The sequence below is a fragment of the Caretta caretta genome, chromosome 8 (genome assembly GCF_965140235.1).
Source record: "Caretta caretta isolate rCarCar2 chromosome 8, rCarCar1.hap1, whole genome shotgun sequence".
NCBI classification, from domain to species: domain Eukaryota; kingdom Metazoa; phylum Chordata; order Testudines; family Cheloniidae; genus Caretta; species Caretta caretta.
The window spans coordinates 20,167,877-20,180,059 of NC_134213.1; the positions used below are offsets into that span (position 1 = coordinate 20,167,877).

The following is a 12,183-nucleotide window of genomic DNA, read 5'->3' on the forward strand; positions in this document are numbered from 1 at the left end:
CCCCTGCCGTGAGCTGCCCTGGGCAAGGGGGTGTGGGCTAGGGTCGTGGGGGTGCTCCCGGTCCTCTGCCCTGACCCTTCCACACACACCCCAGCCCTCTGCCCTGACCCCTGTACCCCCCTCACACACACCCAGCCCTCTGCCCTGACCCCTGCACCTCCCCACACACTCCCAGCCCTCTGCCCTGACCCCTGCACCCCCCCACATACCCAGCCCTCCCACCCCATGCCCTGACTCTTGCACCCCCCACATTTCCACCCCCACCCTGAGCACCAAACGGGAGCTCCTGAACACACACACCCCACACACATTCCCACCTACACCCCTTGCACCAAATGGGAGCTGCCCAGGTAAGCACTCCACACCCAAGCCTCCTGCCCCAACCCTGAGCCCCCTCCCTCATTCTAGCTCCTGGCCAGACCCTACACCCCAACCCCCAGCCTGCTTCTTCACCCCCAGCCCTGTGCTCAGTGCACTCCCACCCTCAGCTCAGTGCAGAGAGAGAGGAAGAGAATGGGCTAGAACCAGGGAGAAGGTAGGTACCCACTGTATGTGGGCAGACCCCAGACTGGCAGCGGGCTGAGCGGGCCTGGCAGCCGGGACCCTGGCTGCCAGGAGCCGGTGGCTGGAACCCCAGATTGGCAGCGGGCTGAGTGGCAGCAGGCTGAGCCACTCAGCCCACTGCTGGTTTGGGGTCCAAACCGCCGGCCCCACTCAGCCCGCTGCCGGTCTCGGGTTCTGACTGCCGGCCCCTTGCCAGCTGGGGTCCCGACCGCAGGCCCCGCTCAGCCCGCTGCCAGCCTAGGTGAACGGAACCCCAGGCTGGCAGCAGGCTGAGCGGGCCAGCAGCGTAAGATCAGTATTTTAATTTAATTTTAAATAGAGCTTCTTAAACACTTTGAAAACCTTGTTTACATACAACAATAGTTTAGTTATATAATATATAGACTTATAGAGAGAGACCTTCTAAAAAACATTAAAATGTATTACTGGCATGCAAAACCTTAAATTAAAGTGAATAAATGAAGACTCGGCACACCACTTCTGAAAGGTGATGCTCTATAGTGATGTCTTTGGAGCAGGTCTAAACTACAGCTGGTCGAAACACGGTACTGATTTTTCACAAAGAAATGGAAAATCATTTTCATTCTGCTGGTTTAGAAATGGATTGTTTTTCGTATATTCAAAATTCTTTGTGATTTTTTTTATATAATTTTTGTTAGTTGAACACACCCTCTCTCTCTCTAAATGGCAGTAGACTCTAAGAATCTACTGCCAAATGGCTGTGGGACTACATAATAAAAAAATCCCCAGAGAGGAACCTCCACAACCAATACAGTGATCAGAGATCATTTATTTTTAAATGTCCTGAAGCAGCTCCTTCATAAGACCAGGATCCCATTGTTTGAATTAAAAATGAGGCACCATACATCTCACTGGTTATTTGTTATTTAACAGAGAAAATACAGAGGGCCTCATACTTCCCTCACTCATTTTACAACAGTGTGACTCCACTGACTGCAACCGTTACTCCTAACTGACACCAATATAAGGGAATCGAGAATTGGGCTCCGAAGTGTATTTAATCTCAATACAAAATGCAAGCAAAAGAAATTCCCAGGCTCCCTACTTGCTTCTTTCTGGTGAAGTTACAGAGGAAATGATCTGTTATGAGGAAGGCAACTTCCCTAGAGAACATTGCCCTGCACTGGGTTACCATTCTTTTAGGAGGTTTCTTAACTATGGCCCTTTGTGCATTTATAATACAAGCAATCATTCACTCAAAATCTCATTTAGCTAGAGAAATAAATGTCTTCACTGCACCCTGCCAACATGCATTAGTCTCCCGAATGACCCATAAAGCCACACCATCCTGTCTCTCATTTTTCCTTTGCACATGCCTCCCTATGTTCTCATCTCCTCCTCCTGTCATTCTGGCCTTGACTTCAGTGGGACTCCGCCTGGTCACAAGGGTCTGTGCTTGCAGATCAGTATTTTAGACTAAGGCCCAGATTCTCAAAGGTATTTAGGCACTTAATTCCCATTTAAATCAATGGGAGTCAATGGGAGTTAGGCACCTAAGCTCCTTTGAGGATCTGGGCTGAAGCTGTTTGGGGCAAAGGATCCATGTTTATTCATTTTGTAAAGCAACATGCACATCAATGTCATACTGAAAAATAATTTTCAGCCTATCAATCAGTGGGATCAGTTTAGCCTCTGTGATTGCTGAATAAGTACCATTTAACACTTGTCAGCCTTTGTGTGCGTTCACCTAGGCCCCAATCTCGCAAAGACTAACGAATGTGCTTAACTTTACACACTGTGTTCATCCCACCAAAATCTTGCAGAGTGTAGCTTTACTGCTGGTTATACTATAGGCTTTGTGACCCTTCCAAGCCCTGTGCCCTAGGTGGAGTCTGGACAAATACCTACTCAGGGGATATTTACGCAAAATGATACTGCTGCTATAACTTGTTTACGGACTCCTTACTACATTTCCCGGCCAGGCCCCACCTTTCATCTAAACAGGGGCGATGCTTTTTATAGCAAAGGCAATAAAGAGGACAGAAATAAAGTATTCTGTGTTTGCTTCACTTCGTGTCCATGGAAGAATCGTCCTGTGAACGCCTCTTCCAAAATGAAGTTTGGAAATAGGTTGTAAGACATTTTAGGAAGAGGAGAAAGCTGCCTAATCCAACATGGAAGCACTTCTCTTTCGTTGGATCCTGTCTTCCACACCCCACCCTCTTCTCCAGAAACAAGTCTAGCTATCTCTTGCAGTCTTTAAGGCCCCACTCTAGCAAAGTACTTAAGCATGTGCTTACTACATATAAGTAGTCCTATTAATGTCAATGGGGTTACTCAAATGTCCAAAGTTAAACATATCCTTAAGTGCTTTGATGGACCAGAGCCTAAGACTATTGCTTCAATCACCTTCACTCAGCAATGTATAATAATAATGCTCAACAGGCCGGTCATGCTCTTCATCCATAGAGCTTTACATAACAGCACATAAATCATTCTCCTTATCGTGCAGATTGGGAATCAGAAACAGAAAAGGGGAAGTGGTTTGCTGAGTCACATCAGCAAGTCAATGGTTGAGACAGGAAGAGAAACCAGCTCTCATGACTCTCAGGCCCATGCTCCACCTACTTGACCACACTGCTACTCAAAACGCCCCATGTTCTCTCAGGTTCCCCCACTATGGAAAGCTAAGTGGAGCTGAGCTCGGACAGTGGCACATTATGGGATAGCAATGGCTCCAAGGCACACTCCATCTGAGCACACGGAAGTCTTTGGTATGTTGTGGAATAAGAGTATGTCTACAGTACGGAATAAGTCGAATTTATAGAAGTTGGTTTTTTAGAAATCGGTTTTATATATTCGAGTGTGTGTGTCCCCACAGAAAATGCTCTAAGTGCATTAACTCGGCACTTTAATTTAAGAGATTCTTAAATTCTCTGTTTACATCTCATTTCCTAATATTTGAATTATTTTCCCCTAATTTTTGACATCTTGACCAGTCTGAAAAATGTCACTTCTCAATTGATTCAATAATCTGAAACCTCTGTTAGGTCACCTCAGAGTCTTCTCTTTTTTTTCTGGTTTCCTATCACCTTTCACACCTTGTTCAAGCATTGCAATGTCTCCTGCACCTGCTCCTGTCCTGCAACACACAGTTCCTACAGACGTCTCTGCCTCCCGCTTCTCCTACTCCTCTTCCTGCTACCAAGGTTCTGCCAAAATCTCCTTCCTAAATGACTCTTCTCCCTACTCTTATCTTTGTACATCTTTTCATGAAGCATACATGTTTGGATACTGTGCATGCATACCAATCACCCTCTCACTCTTCATTCAAATCCCTCCTTAAAACACATTTCTTCTGTGAGACCTATCAATAATAACCCTCCAGAATGGGTTTTTATTAGGCCTTTAAAAATGGTGAGACTGTAGGTAGGCATGAGCCATATATGCCATGCTGTTCCATTTCCTGTAAGTAATATTCATCCATGAATATAAGCAGAATTTTGGCTGATGAGGTCTTTTATTAAAACACTCACAGAGGTGTATATCTAAATGCACCTGCTATGTTGGGTCTAATCCTCATCCCCCTGGAGTCAAAAGCAAAATTATCTTTGTTGGCCATGAGTCCAGAATCAAGCCTTTTGTGCATAACAGTGTTTTGGCTTTGGCAGATTATGGGTATATTGAGGTGAGGAACAACAGATCAGATGCTATGTGTGCATCTTAAAAACTATTACCTACATCCTGGGGGGAAATAAACAGCAGAGAGAATGTTGGGAATTCCAAATGTTCAATTGATAAGAAAAAGAAAAAGAAAAAGAAAAAGAAAAAGAAAAAGAAAAAGAAAAAGAAAAAGAAAAAGAAAGAAAGAAAGAAAGAAAGAAAGAAAGAAAGAAAGAAAGAAAGAAAAGGATATTTAAAACCATTTGCTTTAAGCAGGACCAAGGTAAAGGTGAAATGTAACAAGGAAAAACATTACATTTATTATTGAAACGTTTAAAAATCTGATTTTCCTGTAGAAGGATGAAGTAGGAGATTCTGAAAATGAACTGATATGAATTTCAAGTCTTTTCTTTCCCTGGATAAATGTAATATCATTTATTGCCACTTTATATTTGCGCTTAAGCTCTGCATTTTCCCCAAAGAAATGAGTAATAATATTTAACATAACTGGCATTGTGAAAACTTTAAATTATTCATTTAGAAAAGGACACACAGCCCTCATGTAATTCCCACTTCACTGCCAAGGCACATGTAATATATTACAGTTCAGGTGCTGCAAAGTGCAGATCATGAAAATTTAAAATACTACTTCCCAGGATTATTAATAATGGAGATTCTCTCACGCTGAGAGGCCTTGGTATTGGCAAGACAATAAATAAAATGTACTGCTCCTGCCAAGGAGAAAGGTTTCTTCCAGCATCAGAGCTGACCTATGTAGTCCCACAAAACCATGATACCCTTTGAATTTGGGAGGGTAAGAAATTCATGGAGTTACAGATTGTAGGCCAGGAGGGACTATTAGATCATCAAATCTGACCTCCTGTGTCACACAGGCCATAGAATTTCATCCAATTAGCCCGGTATTGAGCTCAATAACTTATCTTTGGCTAATGCATGGCTAATGCTTCCAGTCTTGGTCTGAACAGGACTGGGTGCCCAAATCCCCTCATCAGCTTTGAAAATAGCCTCAATTTCCTGCAAGCTGTGCACAATGACCTGAGCTCAGGGCCAGCCTTACAACTTGTGGTGCCCTACATAAGAATAACTGTAATACCCTAGCTCAGCTCAGGAAGGAGAGCTTTTAGCAGGTGAGCTTAGTAACCAAAGAGATTTTTCAGGACTTCACTTAAAGGAAAGATGCCAAAACATATCCTTCTCTGTTACACTGGCAACAGAGCAGTGATTAATGGCGCCGATGGGAAAACATATTAAGGCAGGCATCTAGAACACTGCTCCTTGTGGTTAAAAATAAGCAGCAACTGATTTACGCTTAAGAAGAGGAGAGCAGTGACTTTTTGTCTGTTGTTGCACAAGCCCCCACCACACACTAGTTTTGAGTCATTTAAGAGTCATCAAAAGCCAGCCTGGTTCCTGTTCTTACTCTCAGAAGCCATAATCCACAGCTGGCAGGACCGTGTCTGTTACAGACAGACAGTAAAATTCCCTTTAAAATAAAATGGAAAACATTCCTGCTCCCTGATTGCAAAACAAATTCTAACATACATATAGGCCAACCCAAGGTCCTTCCTCAGGCTCAATGTCTCACTGAAGTCAGTGAGAGTTTTGCTTGCGCAAACACTAAGTAAGGTGAAATTCACCCTTACCTCTTAACCCCCACTCTCTTTACCTTAGGTTCAGCTGATTAATAAGGCCTTACAAAGGCCCTCTGCCATGGAGTGACTTTCACCCTTCGGGATTTGTCCTATAAATAATAAAGTAACAAGGATTGTTGGGGATTTTTAGCACCTTCTCCTTTTTTATAACAGATTTTCTGTTACTGCTAACTCCTGCTCTTAGCCCTGGTCTACACTAGGACTTTAGATCGAATTTAGCAGCGTTAAATCGATTTAAACCTGCACCCGTCCACACAATGAAGCCCTTTATTTCGACTTAAAGGGCTCTTAAAATCGATTTCCTTACTCCACCCCTGACAAGTGGATTAGCGCTTAAATCGACGTTGCCGGCTCGAATTTGGGGTACTGTGGACACAATTCGATGGTATTGGCCTCCGGGAGCTATCCCAGAGTGCTCCATTCTGACCGCTCTGGACAGCGCTCTCAACTCAGATGCACTGGCCAGGTAGACAGGAAAAGAACCGCGAACTTTTGAATCTCATTTCCTGTTTGGCCAGCGTGGCAAGCTGCAGGTGACCATGCAGAGCTCATCAGCAGAGGTGACCATGATGGAGTCCCAGAATCGCAAAAGAGCTCCAGCATGGACTGAACGGGAGGTACGGGATCTGATCGCTGTTTGGGGAGAGGAATCCGTGCTATCAGAACTCCGTTCCAGTTTTCGAAATGCCAAAACCTTTCTGAAAATCTCCCAGGGCATGAAGGACAGAGGCCATAACAGGGACCCGAAGCAGTGCCGCGTGAAACTGAAGGAGCTGAGGCAAGCCTACCAGAAAACCAGAGAGGCGAACGGCCGCTCTGGGTCAGAGCCCCAAACATGCCGCTTCTATGATGAGCTGCATGCCATTTTAGGGGGTTCAGCCACCACTACCCCAGCCGTGTTGTTTGACTCCTTCAATGGAGATGGAGGCAATACAGAAGTAGGTTTTGGGGACGAAGAAGATGATGATGAGGAGGTTGTAGATAGCTCACAGCAAGCAAGCGGAGAAACCGGTTTTCCCGACAGCCAGGAACTGTTTCTCACCCTAGACCTGGAGCCAGTACCCCCCGAACCCACCCAAGGCTGCCTCCTGGACTCAGCAGGCGGAGAAGGGACCTCTGGTGAGTGTACCTTTTAAAATGCTATACATGGTTTAAAAGCAAGCATGTGAAAGGATTACTTTGCCCTGGCATTTGCGGTTCTGCCTTTGCAAAAGGTTTCTGGGGAGGGCAGCCTTATTTCGTCCTTCATGGTAGGACACTTTACCACTCCAGGCCAGCAACACGTACTGGGGAATCACTGTAGAACAAAGCATTGCAGTGTATGTTTGCTGGCATTCAACCAAAATCCGTTCACGCGGTGGGAGGAGGCAAAATGCGACCTTGTAACGAAAGCACATGTGCTATGTATGTAATGTTAACTTTCAAGGTTTACCCTGAAAGAGTGTAGCCACTGTTTTATAAAATGTGTCTTTTTAAATACCGCTCTCCCTTTTTTTTTCTCCACCAGCTGCATGTGTTTCAATGATCACAGGATCTTCTCCTTCCCAGAGGCTAGTGAAGCTTAGAAAGAAAAAAAAACGCACTCGCGATGAAATGTTCTCCGAGCTCATGCTGTCCTCCCACACTGACAGAGCACAGACGAATGCGTGGAGGCAAATAATGTCAGAGTGCAGGAAAGCACAAAATGACCGGGAGGAGAGGTGGAGGGCTGAAGAGAGTAAGTGGCGGGCTGAAGAGAGTAAGTGGCGGGCTGAAGACAGGGCTGAAGCTCAAATGTGGCGGCAGCGTGATGAGAGGAGGCAGGATTCAATGCTGAGGCTGCTGCAGGACCAAACCAGTATGCTCCAGTGTATGGTTGAGCTGCAGCAAAGGCAGCTGGAGCACAGACTGCCACTGCAGCCCCTCTGTAACCAACCGCCCTCCTCCCCAAGTTCCATAGCCTCCACACCCAGACGCCCAAGAACACGGTGGGGAGGCCTCCGGCCAACCAGCCATTCCCCCACAGAGGATTGCCCAAAAAAAAGAAGGCTGTCATTCAATAAATTTTAAAGTTGTAAACTTTTAAAGTGCTGTGCTTAAAGTGCTGTGTGGCATTTTCCTTCCCTCCTCCACCACCCCTCCTGGGCTACCTTGGTAGTCATCCCCCTATTTGTGTGATGAATGAATAACGAATGCATGACTGTGAAGCAGCAATGACTTTATTGGCTCTGCAAGCAATGATTAAAGGGAGGAGGGGAGGGTGGTTAGCTTACAGGGAAGTAGAGTGAACCAAGGGGCGGGGGGGTTCATCAAGGAGAAACAAACAGAACTTTCACACTGTAGCCTGGCCAGTCATGAAACTGTTTTTCAAAGCTTCTCTGATGCGTACCGCGCCCTCCTGTGCTCTTCTAACCGCCCTGGTGTCTGGCTGCGCGTAACCAGCAGCCAGGCGATTTGCCTCAACCTCCCACCCCGCCATAAACGTCTCCCCCTTACTCTCACAGATATTGTGGAGCACACAGCAAGCAGTAATAACAGTGGGAATATTGGTTTCGCTGAGGTCTAAGCGAGTCAATAAACTGCGCCAGCGCGCCTTTAAACGTCCAAATGCACATTCTACCACCATTCTGCACTTGCTCAGCCTGTAGTTGAACAGCTCCTGACTACTGTCCAGGCTGCCTGTGTATGGCTTCATGAGCCATGGCATTAAGGGGTAGGCTGGGTCCCCAAGGATACATATAGGCATTTCAACATCCCCAACAGTTATTTTCTGGTCTGGGAATAAAGTCCCTTCCTGCAGCTTTTGAAACAGACCAGAGTTCCTGAAGATGCGAGCATCATGCACCTTTCCCGGCCATCCCACGTTGATGTTGGTGAAACGTCCCTTGTGATCCACCAGAGCTTGCAGCACTATCGAAAAGTACCCCTTGCGGTTTATGTACTCGGCGGCTTGGTGCTCCGGTGCCAAGATAGGGATATGGGTTCCGTCTATAGCCCCACCACAGTTAGGGAATCCCATTGCAGCAAAGCCATCCACTATGACCTGCACATTTCCCAGGGTCACTACCCTTGATATCAGCAGATCTTTGATTGCGTGGGCTACTTGCATCACAGCAGCCCCCACAGTAGATTTGCCCACTCCAAATTGATTCCCAACTGACCGGTAGCTGTCTGGCGTTGCAAGCTTCCACAGGGCTATCGCCACTCGCTTCTCAACTGTGAGGGCTGCTCTCATCTTGGTATTCATGCGCTTCAGGACAGGGGAAAGCAAGTCACAAAGTTCCATGAAAGTGCCCTTACGCATGCGAAAGTTTCGTAGCCACTGGGAATCGTCCCAGACCTGCAACACTATGCGGTCCCACCAGTCTGTGCTTGTTTCCCGAGCCCAGAATCGGCGTTCCACAGCATGAACCTGCCCCATTAGCACCATGATGCATGCATTGTCAGGGCCCATGCTTTCAGAGAAATCTGTGTCCATGTCCTGATCACTCACGGGACCGCGCTGACGTCGCCTCCTCGCCCGGTATCGCGTTGCCATGTTCTGGTGCTGCATATACTGCTGAATAATGCGTGTGGTGGTTAATGTGCTCCTAATTGCCAAAGTGAGCTGAGCGGGCTCCATGCTTGCTGTGGTATGGCGTCCGCACAGAAAAAAGGCGCGGAACGATTGTCTGCCGTTGCTCTGACGGAGGGAGGGGCGACTGACGACACGGCTTACAGGGTTGGCTTCAGGGAGCTAAAATCAACAAAGGGGGTGCCTGTACATCAAGGAGTATTTCAGGCAGGACTGCACGGAGGGTTCCAATAAGAAATGGTGCACCTAAGTTATCGTTGTTATTGGAACAAGGAGGTTAGCCTGGCCTCTGATTGATACATGGCTAGATTTACCTCGCTGCACCTTCTCTGTGAGTGACTGCAGTGTGACCTAGAGGAATGAGTCCCCTAGACAGGGGAGGAGGCAAATGAGTACAAAACAAATCTGGTCTATTTCTTGTTTTGACCCACTCCATCTATCTTTTACATCTTTGGCTGGCAGCAGACGGTGCAGAAGGACTGCATGCCATCCACATCTCATGGCTGCTCGGCAGAAGATGGTACAGTACGCCTGCTAGCCATCCCCATCTCTTGCCTGCCTGGCAGAAGATGGTGCAATACGACTGCTAGCAATCCTCATCTCTTGCCTGCCTGGCAGAAGATGGTACAGTACGACTGCTAGCAGTCCGTATCGCCTGCCTGCTCACCATAAGACGGTTCAATAGGACTGACTGCAGGACTAAAGAGAATGACCTGGTCAAGTCACTCCAAATGTAGTCCCTGCGCCCATGTCTGCCCAGGCGCTCCCAGCCGACGCGGCCAGGAGCACCTCGGACACGATGAGGACGACTACCAGTCGTATTGCACCGTCTGCTGCCAGAAGGCAAGGGGTTACTGCTACTGTGCAGCAAAGCCGTACCGCGTCTGCCAGCACCCAGGAGACATAGGGTGACGGTTACCTGAGCGGGCTCCATGCTTGCTGTGGTATGGCGTCTGCACAGGTAACTCAGGAAAAAAGGCGCGAAATGATTGTCTGCCCTTGCTTTCACGGGGGGAGGGAGGGAACGGGAGGCTGACGATATGTACCCAGAACCACCCGCGACAATGTTTTAGCCCCATCAGGCATTGGGATCTCAACCCAGAATTCCAATGGGCAGCGGAGACTGCGGGAACTGTGGGATAGCTACCCACAGTGCAACGCTCCGGAAGTCGACGCTTGCCTCGGTACTGTGGAAGCGCTCCGCCGAGTTAATGCACTTAATGCACTTAGAGCATTTTCTGTGGGGACACACACACTCGAATTTATAAAACCGATTTCTAAAAAACCGACTTCTATAAATTCGACCTTATTCCGTAGTGTAGACATACCCTAATACACCTAAAAGCTGTCTCAGGGTCCATAGAAGCCACTAGCAATGATTTCAATGGGCTTTGGATCAGGGCCTTTGTCCTTTGGCAGGTGCTCCAGCCCTCAGGCAAGGGTAGGACCAAAGACATAGCGGTATGAGCCACAGCTAACAAGTGTAGTAACTACATGTGCATGGAGACGAATACACAGTATCGGCACATTCATTTAAACAGAAAGATTGCCTGGGAATCCATTTAGACCAATACATTACAATGGGTTTTCACCAACAGACAACTATAATATGGTAATCATCAGAGTTTTGATTATCAATCCACCAGTTTTAATGTTGTTTTTTAATTTTACAGGTGGTAGCCACTACCTGAGTGATTTAAACCCCACACTGTATGGCAATTAATGCCTAAACTTCACTGGCTGCTTTGTGGTAGCATCAAAATAATGCATCTTATGCATCCTTGATTTCCCCTAGAGCCTCTCAGACATTCCTGATAAATCATGTTAATCTTTTTTAGTTATTTTTTTATTAATTTTCAGATTATCAGAACTAGAGGTAAAGAGCCAGTTTATCCCCTCATTTACACCAGTTCAGATCAGTATCACTTTATTGATTTCAGTTATGTTACTCTTACTTGACACTGGTGCATTGACACTGGCAGAAGTGGAAGGAGAATCAAGCCCATTATCCCTATTTTGGCCTGGTTCTGGTTTCCGCCAACGTGTGTCAATTTATTCGGTTCTGATATATAGATATATTTGGTTCTTTATTTATAGAAAATAAATAATTATCTCTTTATATGTATATAAAATATATATAAACACACATATATAAATACATAACATTTGTGTATATTAGAAATATATGCACAAACATTGTTATGTATTTTCTATATATAATTTTGCTGTTATCATGAACCCTTGAGATTTAATCCTTCCCTCTGTCTTTTGTATCGACATGGCATTTACCGCTGTGGTATCTAGGCACCACACTGCAGTAAGCCTGTTTTTTTTTTCATAAGGAGCGGTGACAGTGGAATCTCTTGGACATTTGATCTCATTGTGAATGGTATCACACATTATCTCCCACTGTAACATTATTGACATATACCATCACTGTAGATAAATAGACAAAATGACTTCATAGTACATACAGTACCTTTAAAAAAACCAGCTCATAAACACCATCCAATCACAGGTGCCCATTTTTGAACATTTTAGTTCAGCACTTAAATTCTGTGAGTGTTGATTGGCTAGGAGAAAAAGCTGCTCCCTCACAGAAGCCAATGGGGGGAAAAAGAAGACATGGAATGACCCATTACCACATTTTCTATCGGGGACTTCAGTTGTTCTAATCAGATAAATCAAATTGAATTAAAATCAAATGGACTCTGAAAGGCCACAGTTAAGAAAACAAATCTTGATTTGCGTAATTAAAATTAGATACCC

General features: G+C 45.9%; 1 protein-coding gene across 1 annotated transcript in view; it reads right to left on the minus strand.

The window, feature by feature from the left end:
- Nucleotides 1–12,183, minus strand: part of NSG2 (neuronal vesicle trafficking associated 2) — a 46,690-nt gene that overhangs the window by 32,963 nt on the left and 1,544 nt on the right. The window lies entirely within an intron of this gene.